Source organism: Amblyomma americanum, chromosome 7 (assembly GCF_052857255.1).
Source record: "Amblyomma americanum isolate KBUSLIRL-KWMA chromosome 7, ASM5285725v1, whole genome shotgun sequence".
NCBI lineage: Eukaryota > Metazoa > Arthropoda > Arachnida > Ixodida > Ixodidae > Amblyomma > Amblyomma americanum.
In genome coordinates, this window is record NC_135503.1 from 82,582,420 (window position 1) to 82,598,044 (window position 15,625).

Genomic DNA, 15,625 nt, shown 5'->3' on the forward strand with positions numbered 1-15,625 from the left:
GTGTTTGAAGTTGCCACTTCAGAAACAGGAAGGCAAGGGTGTACATATTCTTGTTTTTAAAATGGCAACACAAGAACCTTATAACTCAAGTTATATGATAGGCAGGATGATTTTACCGTTTGTTGATGACAAGACAAAAATAATAGCATGTGTTTCAACAAGTTTTCTGCAGCAAAATTTCTTAGTTTCTCTCCAAAATCTTACTTAACATATAAGTGCACAAGCACTAGATGTCTATAAAATTCAGTGGCATATTTGGAATCACCGCGTAGAAACACGTTCCATGGAATTTTCATAGTTGTGACTATGATTGGAAATTTTTTTTCTAAGACCAGCTTCCTCCTTTTTTCTAAGACCGGCCCTCCTTGAGAGATGAGATGTAATTTAATGTGCTGTAGTTGCAACGTAAGTCTTGAGAAAGGTGCTAGTTTTTTTCTATTCTCCACACCCAGCAAGAGTTGTGCTAAAAGACAACATGCACACACGTGCGCTCAACCTGTCTGCTTATTGTGTATCGCGCTTTAGGGCAGTTCTTCATGGCCTTCCTGAAACCTTGAAGGCTAGCATTTATGTGACTATGGCTCAGTTAATAACTTTCTTAAGCTACATTAATCATTTGGCTCAGTATTAAAATCAGAGCTCAACTGCATTGGCTAGTCATGTGTAAGATCCCTAGTTTTTGAAAAAAAAACGCGCTGATTTTAGCATTTCTATGCAATGGTGTGCTAGCAGCTACATTATCTTTTTTGGACGATATTGTGCCTTCAGCAATCAGTACGATGACGTAACGATAGGAATGCTATTGTTTGTCATGTGACTTATCATGAAGGGTACAACCTGGCAATAAAAAAAGTTCAGCTGATGCCTTGATATATTTGCTACCGTTCTGCTCATGCAAACTAGCGCAAGTGCTGCGGCTCTGGCAGCAATGCTCTCACACTCTTGTATGAGGTTTACAGCACGGGCACCTGCCAAAAGCAGTACTACCATATTTGCACAAATGCAGCACAAGTTTATTTTTAAAATCATATGCTTCAGAAAGCACCTCACGTTATATTGGATCCAAGGTATGAATACAGAGCTATTTTTTTTTCTAACTATTTTACACCCATAGCAAGCTCACCCAACAGACTATTGAGCTGCGAGAGTAAGCCAACTTTTTGGTGGCGAGGAACGTGAAAAGGAAACCGTGCAGACTACTGAGATAGAATAGAAGGCACTGAAAGAGCCTTGAGTAGTAGGGAAGATAAAAAATTGCTAACAAGCACAGAGCTGTGCCGCATGGACCATGAAGCAGTGAGAAAAGGAAGTGATGGCATGCGAGCCGTTGCTGTAAGGCCGCGGAGAATATTGCAGATTCTTCATATGGAATTCACAAAATTCAAAACTTTTTCTTAAAATTAGAAGCTTAGGCATGTGGCAGCAACAGCACTGTACTGCTGTGCAGCAACAGCACGCACAAGGCATATCTCTGGCACCAGAAATTTGCTGTGTAAAGAATGCTAAATCAGAATGCAGTGAGTAACTGCAGTATTGCTGTTACTGTTGCCTGCCTAATGCTGGAGGCATTTGCTTTCTTGGCATCACAGCATCTCTTCCTCTGTGTTTTGTGATACGTGGTTTTTCTTCAAAAACTAGTATAACCATGTAAATGATGTTAACATGAACCCTTATTTCCACAGAAGTGGCACAAAGAGCAAAGGTGGATCTACATTTAGACTAGCTCTATAATTCTGCACGTCTTAATTCGGATGATCTAGCTTCTTAATATGTCTTATTCTTTTCAGGCAACTACTGGGTATGAACCCAGAGGAAGGGAGCCAGCAGTTGAACAGGAGGATCACCTCAGTCCACCCAAAAGTGCACAGCGCCCTTCAGCAGCTTGACAAATTCAAAAAAATGTGGCAGGATTGCATGTCTCGGATTTAGTGTGTTTGGGAACTTTGAACTTTCATTTTGGATTTATTGCGTGGCTCAGATTACGAACTCTGATATCGGAAGTTAGATATTGGAAATTAGATTCGATTTGCAAGTACATGCATAATGTATATCATTTGATGTGTAGCTTCTTTTTGCTATTTTTGTACCTTTTTGTGTTCTTAATTAAAACTTTCAAACTAATTCACTTCTATGCAATTTTATCACTTCCTTGATTGTGTTTGAAGGAGGTGCAAAATACCACGCACAAGCTATTTACTTTCAAAGTGTGTTCATTTTGATACGTAATCTGTGTGCAGAAAAATTTGTTTGCATGCTACAGACATGACACATTTTCCATGCATAGCATGCCTCTTACCTGAACGTGAGCCTGGCTCCGATCAGAAAATACAGGAGTGTAATATTGCGTATCATGTGCCATCAAGCATTAAACAGCATGTGTTCAGTCAGCTTTCAAAGATGAACATGGGCTGCTCATAAATGCTACGGGACATGCGTATGTTCGCATCTTTCCAGTGGAATGTACAGTGCAGCATGAGAACAGAACGTGATATGTAGTCATATAACACAGATCCTGTCATGTTAACTTGGTTACAGCACGCATGCTATACATTGTTGTGATGGTTGACATAATAACAGCACATACACTGTGGCATACAGAACATTTGACGTCATAACAGGGTACGTAACGTGTGTGCACTAACCTTGTTTCCGCAAAATGCACCGCACCACTTTACCACGGGGTGTGTGCACAACGGAGTGGTGCAGCACATGTTGTGGCAACAAGGTTAGCGGCCACATGTCCTGTATTTATGCAGGATTTTTTCTTACACTGCAGTGTGATAGACAGTGACATAATAGAACTTATTAAGTTCACGTTTAATTACAGCAAACAAAAATTAGCTCAAAAAATCCACCAGGAAGTGTCAAAAAAGAGGGCACAGCACCAGTACCGATGGCTGCAGGCATCGAGGAGTGGTCCACGCTCGTGCCACTGCCGCGGTAGCTAGGCATTCGAACATGAACAGCAGGCTCAGTTTTGCCTCCGGGTGTAGAGAAGACAAGGGCCACAGTACGGTCTCCTCGGCCATGTTGTCGTGTGGATCCCAGGTGGACGCAACAAGCTGCCAAATTTCAGGGCAACGTCGATTCTAGTAGAGCTTGCGGTGACGCTTTGACATCCCGACCGTCGCCCAGGCCCGGCCTGATGCACTGCGGAAAACAGAGGCGTCCGAATCTACTTTCGCCATCTTCGGTCCCCTTTGACGTCGGCTTCCTGGACAGGTACCGGCCGGGCAGCGTCGATGTAGGCCCGAAGCAGTTGAGTCTGCGTTGGCGGCCGAACACTCCAAGCCGTGTGACACCGAGGCCTAGGTGCGTGTCGGCAGTCCCACCGATTGTCCCCTGGAGTGGCTGCTCACCGTTCCTGCTGGCGTAGGGGACCATCTTGGGCGTTCGCCGCCAGCTGCCACCGCACACATAGCAGCTAAGCATAGGACAAAATATCGGCACTTTCTGCGGAACCGTGAGACACTGATCGGGCGAGGCCACGTCTTCACTTAATGGCTTCTGGGCTTCCCTGTGAGGTGTTCATGCTCAACAGTTCGTAAAAGCTCGAGGAGGCGGACAAGAGAGAGAGAGAGTGCCCTTTTCTTACTCTGCCTGCTTTTTTAACTGAGATTTATTGCTTCAGGCCATCAACGATGGGCGAAGGTGTCATGAAAGATGTAGTAAGGATTAAATTAATGGAAAAGGCTAGCTGATTTTATGAAATTAAGTACAGAGCGATGGTACGGTTCTTGCATGCAGGCAATATATGAAGCAGGGTTACTTGGTGAAAGACCTGCTACCTTCAGGTGCCGGATCCTTGTAGGCTTGAGAGCAGGGCAGTCCCACAGTAAGTGGTGAATGTCGGCTTCAATGTCGTCGCGTTTACATATCGGACACCCAGGCCGAGGAAATGAATCTCGGTGCTCAGGCCACTTCCGAATGACGGCTGGTGTGAGGACAACCCCGACCCGGATCATCCTAAGCTCAACATCCTCTGCACGGGTAAGACCGCGGGCGAGGTTTACCGCACACGGAGGGATGAGCGCACGTGTGCGGCGTCGGAGGAGTTCCTTTCTTGATGAAAAGAGGGTAAAATTGTCCATATGAAGGAGCCGAGGCGGTGATGAGTTTGGATTCGCAAGGCGGGTCGCCAAATCTGCCTGGCTTTGATAGGTCAGCAGATCCCGTGGGACCCACTCAATACGTACTGGCGGCGGGATGCCTGTCGCGAGCCGGTGGATGTCCTGGCATATCGTTGGGCAGCGGCTAACACGTCGTAGCAACCGGACAACTTGAAGGTCGTCAGTGCGGATGACAACGCGGGCCACAGGAAGCATATAGTTGTGGCGGCCACGGAGCAGAGTGCTTCTTAAACTGCAACGAGCTCAGCAAAAAAGGGCGTAGGGGGTTCCGTAAGTTGAAACCACGGTGAAAGACATAGCTTAGGTGAGCGAACGCCGCCGCCAGCCCTCGGACTCTACTATTGTGCTTCCTTCTCGCTCGACAGATGGCGCTTCCAACTTGTGCCCTTGTGTCCTTTGGCGTAGCGGCTCGAGGAGCAACGTGGCTGGGAGCTGCAGCGACTACGTCCGAAGCTAAGTGTTTTTGGTATTTACACTTTATACATGCTGTCGGGCGGTAGTTTTAAACCGAGTTAAGGGTAGGGAGGCCAGCGGAGGTGTGTGAGAATAATTTTTAGCGGGTTTTTACGTTGCGCAGGGTCGAGGGCTATCGGCATAGGAATTTTGGCGGGCTTTCACAAGGCGTAGCCGGCCGGACGATGGGTCGGCAAGCTAGGAAAGTTAAGGAGGACGAGGACGGGGAGTTAGTACAGTGCCAGGAGTGCGACCGTTGGTGTTACTTAGATGAGACTGGGTTCGGGAGCTTAGCCGAGGCGGATGAGGCTAGCTTCGTGTGTAAGATGTGCAAGCGGTTTGGGGACGCCGTTCATGCGTTAAAAGGGGAATGGGAAGCTGGGTTTAATGCACTTAATGCGGACTGGCAGGTCCAACGAGAGGCACGGATTAAGCTGGAAGCCCAGGTCGCCGATTTGATTAAAAAGGAGGAGAATAATGCCGCCCTGTTGAAGCGAATGGTGGGCGAGATTAAAGAAGAGCGGGAAAAGCGGATCCAACTAGAAAAACAGGTTGAAGCGCTCAGGTCGCGGCCGGCTGGGCACCCCAGTTCGGAGAAGTGTCAGGCGGGGGACGAGGCTCGTCAATCGTACAGTGCTGTAGTGCAGCGAGCATCGAGTGAGAAAAATGAGAACGCAATGAAAAAGGTTAAAGCGGGCATGGAAACTCGCGACAATAGCGTACAGCGGCAGGAGAGTCAGCTAGAGCGATCCGGAGGCCAACAGATGGAATTAGGAAGCGAACGTTTGGGGCGCAGGAGAGTTCTTGTGGTCGGGGACTCGAATGTAGCGAGGGTTGAGGGAGGCGTTCTGACGGCAGTGAAGGCAGACAGGCGGGTGCAGGTGGAGGCTCAGTCGGGAAAGTGCATGGTGGATGCAATGGCCAGAGCCCGGGAGGTGGTGGTGGGCAGCATGGATGGCGAACACCTTGTGGTCATCCATGCTGGTCTCAATGATGTACTGCAGGGGAGGAGCCAGAATCTTGAGACGCAGTTGGAGGTGGGGATGCGTAGGCTTAGAGAGGCCTCTGGGAGTGTGCATGTGACCATATGCACAGTCCCAGAGGTCCAGAGACAGGCTCGCGAAACGGAAAGGAGGGTCGTGGAGACTAATCGGGTAATTAGGCTATTGAGTCGACGACTAAGATACGAGGTGATGGAGGTGAACAGGGAAGTGTATGAGGTTAGGCCCCACCCTTTTGCACAGGATGGCATCCACTACGGTGGTGCCACTGGCAAGAGGGTGGGTAGTAGGATAGGTCGCCAGGCAACAGCTTTTTTGGGGGGACCCAGAGCTCTTATGGAACCAGTGTAGAGAAGGAGGAATTAAGATCAAACGGACAATGGAACCATAGGGGAAGAAAGAGACGCAAGCGCCAGGGCCAAGTTAATTCAGATATAGGTTTCATTAACATGCAAGGTGGCAGGAATAGACTGAAATGGGAGGAAATAGAAGAACAGTTAAGACAGGAGGAATTAATGGTATATGGTTTAGCGGAAACACATCTTAGAGACATGGAGCAACCACCCTGTAACCCAGAGTACGCATGGGAATATTGCAATAGAACAGAGGGCAGCAGAAAGGGAGGTGGAATTGGGGCATTCATTCATAAAAGTATGAATTTTCAAAGGGTTAGACTGGGATGCAGGGAACATTTATGGCTAAAAGGAACAGTGGCAGGCAAGCTAACACTCCTTGGCTTTGTATACCTGTGGACAGGGGTCAATGCCAGAGAGGAAAACAGGAAAATGTTAGAATGTATTGCAAGCGACATTGATGAGCTAGGAGGACAGGGCGAGATAATTATATTAGGTGACATGAATGCACACATAGAAGACCTGGATGGGTACACGGATTCGACAGGAAGCATGCTGCAGGACATGTGTGACAGGCATGATTTAGTTGTATGCAACAGCACCGAGAAGTGTGAAGGGCTCATAACATGGGAGGCGGGGAGTCTGCACTCGACGATAGATTATGCACTAATGTCACAGAGGATGTATAACAGATTAGGGGTAATGAGCATAGATGAAGATGGTTCCAGAAGTCTAGGTAGTGACCACAAGCGTATCAAGTTGAGCTTCAGAGGAAAAAGCAATGTAGGACTGAAGCAAGATGAACAATCAGGGGGAAATTTTTACTCAGAAAAGCAATTGGAAGTAGCAGCCAAAAGAATCGAGAAAGTAATTTTTGAGGATAGTGAAACAGAATGGACTTATACCAAATTAACTCGATTACTGGAGCTAGAGCTAGCTAAGGTGCGAGTAAAGTTAAAAGGGAAAAGACGCAAACCCAAGAGTTGGTGGGATGAGGAGGTCAAGAGGGCAATAGAAAAGCGCAAGGAAGCATCCAGAGAACACAGATATTCCAAGAAGAGGGGGGAACCAAAACCCGAAGTAGACAGAAAATGGGATACCTTCATAAAGTGTAGAAGGGACGCATCCTATTTGATTAATGAGAAAATTAGAAGAAAGGGTGCCCAATGGATGTCAAAAGTAAATAAAAAGGATAGAAAAGCAGCCCAAAAATTCTGGAAACATCTAAATGCAATGAGTAATAAAACTAGGCTAGAACAAAGGTTTATTGTTACAGATGAGCGTATTCGACTAGAAGGGGATGAAGCAATAAAACACATAGGAACAAGGATGACGGAAAAATTTTCAGCAAAGCACGTGGTACATAGTTTATCGAAGGAGGATAGACCGGTTACAGCAATAGCTTCACTTGAGCAAGGAGAGTGGGAAAGGGCAGAGAAGAAGGTTCCTAGTGGCACATCAACAGGACCAGATGGGATCCCGATTATGTTGATAAAGAAGTTAGGACCAAAATCCAAGCAAACATTAATACAGGTAGTGAACAAAATGATAGTGGATGAGAAAGTCCCCGATGAATGGCGATTAAGTAGAATGAACATGATATATAAGGGAAAGGGGGACAAAGCAGACGTAAGTAACTATCGCCCCATAACAGTGACATCTGTGGTTTACAGGGTGGTGATGCAAATTATAAAGGATAGACTGCAGGCTTGGGTGGAGAACGAGGGGGTGTTAGGGGAACTACAGAATGGGTTCCGGAAACAAAGGAGGTTGGAGGACAATCTATTTTCATTGACACAGTGTATAGAAATTGCGGAAAAGGAACATAGGCCCTTATTGCTAGCATTTCTGGATATTAGGGGAGCCTATGACAACGTTACTCAGGAGCATTTGTGGGACATATTGGGCACATTGGATGTGGAAAATGGAGTAATTAATCTTTTAAAAGATATATATAGAGGTAACAGAGTGCTCATAAAATGGGAAAAAAATGTATCAGGGCCTGTAGAGATACAGCGGGGGCTTAGACAAGGATGTCCTCTGTCCCCTTTGTTGTTCATGTTGTACCTGCAAGGTTTGGAAGCCAAGCTAGAGGGGAGTGGACTAGGCTTCAACCTATCTTTTTTCAAGCAAGGGGAATTGATTAAACAGACATTACCGGGACTAATATACGCGGACGATATAGTGATAATGGCTGACAACAAGGAAGACCTGCAGAAGTTGTTAGACATATGCAGTACAGAGGGAGATAGATTAGGCTTCAAGTATAGTAAGGAAAAATCTGCAGTCATGATATTTAATGAAGAGGGCGGCGAGCATAGAATACAGGAGTTCGTGCTAAAAGTAGTGAATGAGTACAAGTATCTTGGGGTGTGGATAAATAACAGTGCTGAGTATCTGACAGAGCATGAAAAATATGTAATGAATAAAGCTAGTAGGAATGCAGCTGTCATGAAAAATAGGGCACTGTGGAATTACAATAGGTATGAGGTGGTAAGAGGGATCTGGAAAGGGGTGATGGTCCCTAGCCTGACTTTCGGGAATGCGGTCCTGTGTATGAGGCCAGATGTTCAAGCAAGGCTGGAAATTAGGCAACGGGGAGTAGGGAGGTTAGCTTTGGGAGCACATGGCAATACACCAAATCAGGGGGTACAGGGGGATATGGGATGGGCGTCTTTCGAGAGCAGAGAGGCTAGCAGTAAGATAGCATTTGAGGATCGATTGAGAAGGATGGATGAAAAGCGGTGGGCTAGGAAAGTTTTCAGATACCTGTATATAAAGAATGTTGACACGAAATGGAGAAAGCGAACTAGAAAATTGACAAGCAAATATCTGGACAGCAGTAAGGGGGCAAATCAGCAATTATCGGTTAAGAAAAAGGTTAAAGGAACAGAGAGAGCGTTGTGGAAAACAGGGATGCTGACGAAATCGGCACTGGAAACATACCGGACCTTTAAACAGGAAATTGTCAAGGAAAATATCTATGATAATTGTAGGGGAAGTTCTTTGCTGTTTGAGGCCAGGACTGGAGTTTTGCGGACTAAGACGTATAGAGTCAGGTACCAGGAGATAGACACTTTGTGCATTGCGTGCGGAGAGGAGGAGGAAACGGCTGAACACTTGATACTTTTCTGTAAAGGGCTTCACCCTACAGTGGAAGGCAGCGGGGCTGACTTACCCAAGGCATTGGGGTTTAGGGATAGTGAGGGGAAAGTGGATTTTAAGAGGTTAGAAGTAACCAAGCGAAGGTTATCTGATTGGTGGCTAAAAGCAAGACAGGAGTAAAATTTCACAAGACATGGCTAGGTGGCTTGAGCCACCGCCCGATGTAAAGGGTTCAGCCGTATCCATCCATCCATCCATCCATCCGTAGCGGCGCCGTTTGTGGCTTTAGCACAGCGTCTCCGTATGCAGCTCCAGGAAAACTTGCGGTCATCAGCAGATTTTTTAGGCGTTTGTTATACTGTGAATCATCGTCTGTGTGTCAAAGCGGCTGAACGCATGCCGTAGTTCTGTTACGCGAGAACTGCATGCGATTTCTGTGAGGATGAAAGTGGGTGTTTTCCGTAGCCCAGAAAAAATTTAAAACCCAGGTAGAACCTTATGTGTTTATTTCGCACATGAAGCAAAAATTAGTCACTGCAAAACTGGATTACGCACGGAACACATAAATTTCACTGTTGTGTATACAATCAAAATAACAAACAGTACACTCAGCTCGGCTGCTTGTGGTCACCCAAGTTTGGACATTTTACGCAAGTCCTGGCCTTTTTCAACGTGCTTGCGTTTCAACTGACGGCAGTACTGACGCATACGAAGGCTTATATAATAATGGAGTAGCTTGGCGAGAATGTCCTCCCTGTGGATAGTACAAGGGAAAGTGAAAGTGAAGTTCTCTAGTACAGCATCAATTGTTTTATCGTAGGCATCTCCCAGATTCGCGTATTTAGAGAAAAAATTTTCAGCTTTTATAAAATGCTGATAGAGGTGCATGTTAGGGTGCGTGAGTCTGCCCCTTGTTTTGCAATTAACGAGCTCAGCTTCAGGCACCTTTGACAAGCCTTTCTAACCCTCCAGTGCTTTCTTGCACGCAGTGCAGGAGGTCTGATTGAAAATTTTCCTGGATACAAACCCTGTAACATAATAAATTATACACTCAACAACACTTGCATCGTTATCATCACACACAAACACTTCATCGCACTCCCAGCTCCCTTCATCGATTAGGCCGTCGAGCCGCTCTTTCAGCTGGTCCAGCTTGTTCAGTTCCTTCGATGCTGAGCTGTTATATGCGTTCTTAAAGTCAGCCAAAGTCACAACGCCGTACTGTTCTTTCTCGGAATCTGAACAGTTACCAAACCGCGGTGGCTTCAGGAGGGAGTAAAGCGACAGCATACGGTACAGTTGCAAGAACGTTGGGAAAGTTGGATGTTCGTTTTGGCCACCCGCTTGTCGAATAACACCAAAAAAAAAACATTCCAACGGGTCTTGATTCATTTTCCCGGTCAGCACATACCTGAAATCGCACTTTTTCAACAGGTAGATTGACAGCTCACGAGCAGATTTGAGCGTCACCCTTAATCCTTCCGCAGTTGACCGGCTTAGGAAGAGATCTTGAGGAATTTCTCCTTTTGCAACTTCTTCCTCCCATTCGTCAAGCCAATCAGAGGCACTCTCAAGAACTTTAAGATCATTGCATTGCAGTCTAGAGTCAGACCTTCTGGAAAGCGCCGGTTCAGGGCATCAAATAAGTTGTTCATAAAGATTGTGAACTCAACGGTCGGTTTGACATTAAACAGCCGAGGTGCTCCTCTACGTTCGTAAAACAAAATTCCTTTTGCTACGGAATTGCTGGAAATTTGGGTTGCCAATTTCACTCTCATTTTAAACATGTTGGAAGGATTAACATGGTTGTACGTCAATTTTGGGCATACTCTCAGCTCAGTTGCGTTTTTGGTGTCTGCTACAAACAGGGCGTCGTAGCAAGACCATTTAATGACCTTTCCGCCTTTCTTCAACACTTTTTTATCATACAGACGATTGCGTGTGCACTTGAAGAGATGAGGTGCGTCTGCGAAGACATGCACCTTTCGCGATGTATCCAGTGGATGATCAAAGGCATTTACAACATGCCCCAGAGCACCGCTGATTCCAAGCTGTCTCCACATTGCTCTATTAGTAGAGGCGCCATCACAAACAACACCATCTACTAAAAGGCCTGCTTCTTCTAAGTGTACAATGCACTGAAGCAGTAGCTGTGCTAGGAGCGTCCCTTTCGTAGGTCCCTTGGAGGCAAACACAGCCACTGGCTGCAAGTATTTTTCTCCGAACGGTGCGAAGGCGAAAACGAGCCCGTGATCAGCCGGCTCATTGCTTTGGCTGTTCTTCTCACCAGAGTCAACAAGCCCGGCATATGTCATTGTTCGTGAGTTCACCGTGATCTCCTTTCTGACTTGAATCTCGTCAAGAATGAGGATCCCTCTTCGTTGGAATGCTGGTTTCGGGGAAACTTTCATTTTAAGGGCCTTAAAAAACGCTTCGTCAAAATCACACTTCAGCCCCACTAAGCTGATGTACTTCCTGATAGTGGAAACGCATGGCAGAGGTAATATGGCATTGCTGCGCAGAAAAGAGTATGCCGCAGGGCTTCGGATGTTTAGCAAAAGGCACAGCAGCAGCCAGTCGTCAGTGTACCTTCTGTTCTGCTTCGTCGTGCATTTAGCTGCAGCAATGCACTCCTTTACAAGAAGCAACTGTGCTGCAGGTAAATCAACACTTTCTAGCTTCTCTGCGAGCACTTCCTCTTTCACTTTTGCGAATTCTTGCTGACAGTTTTTCAGCTGATTCATAAGCAATTTGTTTCGTGCTAAATGTCGTGCTCGAGACCGCAGTACAGTGGCTTTTGCATGGCGCAATGCGTTGATTCTTTGAAGTTGGGCAGACGGTACACCTTTCCTCACAGCAGAAAGCCTGATCCGTTGAAGCGGTACTTTCTGTTTTGCCCTTGCCATTTGGCGATCAGCATGCAATTGCAATGTTTTGTGGAGGCCACTGCATGGCCAACATATGCCACCTGCAGGCGATTATAACGGGCATTTGTTATGTCTCCACTTTTTTTCGTTGTCCACATAAGCTCATTCTGGCAGCACAGACGGAAAGCTTTTTAAACTTGGTCCGCCGCAGCAAACGTTCGCATTGTCAAACGTTCTTACCATGCTCTCAAGATCAAATGTTGTTGAGACAGACGGGCTGATTCCTATTGCTGTGCAGTCGACTGGCCTGTCGAAAATGTAGGCTTGGACCGCCATATCTGAGTTTACGTGCAAAGACTTCTTATTAAATATACAGCAGCTTCCGTCACCGTACACTATGCGAGCATCAATGACCAGAACCTCTTTGGTACCCTCTTCATCGATCCGATGTACTGCCCACGATGACCTTGGTAAGCACATGTTCGCTGCGAAGTCGAATAAGTCGTCGAATGAAGAGTGGTTTAGAGCTTCAGTGCCATCGCTGTTTTCCTCTTCGTGGCTTGTGGCTGCGGTCTTGGACACTTCCGCACCATGTGATGAGCCCTCAGATATGCTGGTGTAATTCGGGAAACGCACAGAAGTTGCCGCAGGTTTCTCTATCCACTTCACTCTTTTTCGGGGACTCGTGATCTTCTTGGAAGGGTAACTCGGTGCTCCTTCGAAAATTGAAGGCACAGCGTCCTTTGTTAGGCCGGCTCTTCTATTCCCTGACATCAGAACGTGACCATCTATTTCGGAGGACCACGTTTTTAGAATAAAATAAGGAGCAAAATGTATCTCACACACACGGTCCGTCCGCTGCAGCACGCGATCTTTGCGCGGGATTGCTCTTCTCCATGCCTCCAACCTGGCGTCGTCATTCGGTGGCTTGAAAAGTGATAACTTTTCCCCACAAGACTTGTAGCCTGTCTTACAAAACGGCACGAAGCACTTCCCCATGTCACCAGTGCATCAACAATAAACACTAACCACACAAAAGCGATATCCGGACGGGAAAAGGCGCGTAACAGCCGCTACGCGGGTAATATGATGGGCACACGTGTGCATGGAAACTCCCTCCACAGTTTGGTGCGCCCTCTCTTGAACTGCCGGCTAACTACTGCACTATCCTCCCGGCACGGAGCGGCGCCTCTCCCTTGCCGTTCGCTCACCTAGCCTACTCTTACACCGTGGTTGAAACCTAAAGGTTTGATTCAGGGCAGGTTTGCACGGGCAGTAGATTGCTGTTGTTGCTTCGCAGACCTATATGCTTGCGTCTACGCAGATAGCAGTGGATCCTTCAGGCAGGTCAGGCAGGCAAGCATCTTGTTCTTCAAATTTCTGGCGAAGCAACGGTGCCGGATTAGCAGATGTTGGTCGGCGATTATCTGTTGGCTTGTTGTCGCTGAGCTGTACAAACTTCTATGGGGGAAGAACTGACGTTGGTGGCTGAAGAATGTAGTGTGACGTTGCATAAGTCCTCAGTGCATGCGTGGAGTGCGATAGACTGGCCTTTAGGCTGCGCGTATCACGGCGCTGCTGCACCAGCTCATCAATGGTGTTGAGCTGCGCATTCTCTTGAAATGCTATGACCGGAGTGATGCGTGGAAGGCATGTAATGGTCCTCATAGCCTCTTGGTTCACGGCTTCAAGGTGACCCCATTGGACTCTTGGAAGATGTTGAAACTGGGCTTGATAAACAATACGTGGCTGCAGAACTGCCCTCACCAACTGCTGTGCAACGAATGAGCCTGCGCCACCAGCTTTAGGAGCAATTCTTCTAATAAAACCCCTGCGATGTTTACCCCATAATGGCATAAAATCGCATGTAATAATGGATGACAAGGCTGCTAAAATAAATGAAAAAATTAGCCGCAGTTTAACTACCGCCGAACCTTAAATGAAAAAAAAAAACTGCTGGTGGTTTAGCTCTGGTTAACCCTGGTCGAAATCGAAAAGCTGTATCTCCCTGGCTACGTCTGTGGTCAGTGACCGGCGGTTTCCCTAGATAGCCATACTGACACACACTCAGGAGTAGGCATTTTTTTATTTTTAAACATCTTGCTTTCTTCGAAACGACACTAAAGGCGCTCACAAAAGAGAGTGTATATTTATTGTAGCTTCGGTGATATTTGCAACTGTATTATTCATCGTTTTTTGCGGAGATATGGAACCAAATCCTGTTACAAACGACGCGCAAACCCTGCTGATAATTTCAGAAAGCGCACTTACACGGTCACAACGTGCAATGATCCGCGCACGCATTGGCTGCGTGTGGCCTGGGGAACGACGGGTGCGTCACGGAATCGCGACGAGTGATGTGTGTGACGGATGCGGTGCAGTGGAAACACTAGAACACCTGCTCCTTCACTGTACCGCGTTCGCCGATGCTCGTCGCGATATGCTCGCGGCCTATAGTGCGCTGGGCATACTAACAGACTCCATCAAGACGCTATTGTGGCCGCAGGGCAGTGCGCGCACTCGTGAGCGAGCTTTGGTGAGCCTCTGTGCATTCCTAGAACACACGGGCTTGACGTCCCGTCTGTTCTCGTTCAGGTAGTTACACGCAGTGACCGAACGCTCCGCGAGTTCTACCTTGAACGATGAATAACTGGGCGCCCCACTCCAGTTGTGACCAACACAGTGCTGTGCGCGTGTGTGATTTAATTCCTCTAAAATGAACTAATCACGCGCACAACCTGGACACATTTCTTATTGTGTGAATAGTTTGTACATATTGCTTCTCCCTCTATCCTCTCTTCCTGTCCCCTCACCTCTTTCATTTCATTTCTCCATTCTGCCTGCTATCCTTTATTTCCGCTGCCCCAGCTCAGGTGCTTTAGTATCGATGGCAGATGCCGGGGCTAGCAAAAAATCTTTTCCTTCCTTTTTACTATTATTTTAATAAAAAAACACTACCACCGCCACCACAGGCGTCGCATCGATCACCCCTAGCGTTCCGCTGAACGCATCAAAGTGCTCCGGCGTTTTATAATAATAATAATAATAATAATAATAATAATAATAATAATAATAATAATAATAATAATAATAATAATAATAATAATTGGTTTGGGGGAAATGGCGCAGTATCTGTCTCATTTATCGTTGGACACCTGAACCACGCCGTAAGGGAAGGGATAAAGGAGGGAGTGAAAAAAAAAGGAAGAAGAGGTGTCGTAGTGGAGGGCTCCGGAATGATTTCGACCACCTGGGGATCTTTAACGTGCACTGACCTATATAGCAGAGCACACGGGCGCCTTAGCGTTTTTCCTCCACACAAACGCAGCCGCCGCGATCGGGTTCGAGCCCGGGAACTCCGGATCAGTAGCCAAGCGCCCTAACCACTGAGCCACCGCGACGGGTGGCGTTTTATGCAGAACCCGCTTTCATAACCTGCGCATGCAATGCCGACAGACGCTTTCCCGCGTGACCGGAGGTCCAGGCCAAAGGTCAAAGGTCGAGATAGTTGGTGTAACAGCCGCTGGTGTCGCTGCTGTAGCTGACTTCATGTGTCGAACCTGACCCCTACCAGCGGAAACGCTACCCAGTTCATGGTAGTGGTCAAGTTCGACACATGACGTCAGCTACAACAGCGACATCAGCGGCGGAAACGCTACCCAGCCCCACACAAAAGGCTATCCAAAGAGGAGCCGGTAGACTGGCGCAGACTACAA

General features: G+C 47.0%; 1 pseudogene; it reads right to left on the reverse strand.

Annotated features, from left to right (window-relative positions):
- Positions 1 to 9,669: 9,669 nt before the first annotated feature.
- Positions 9,670 to 12,908, reverse strand: LOC144097879 (uncharacterized; annotated as a pseudogene).
- Positions 12,909 to 15,625: the final 2,717 nt, after the last annotated feature.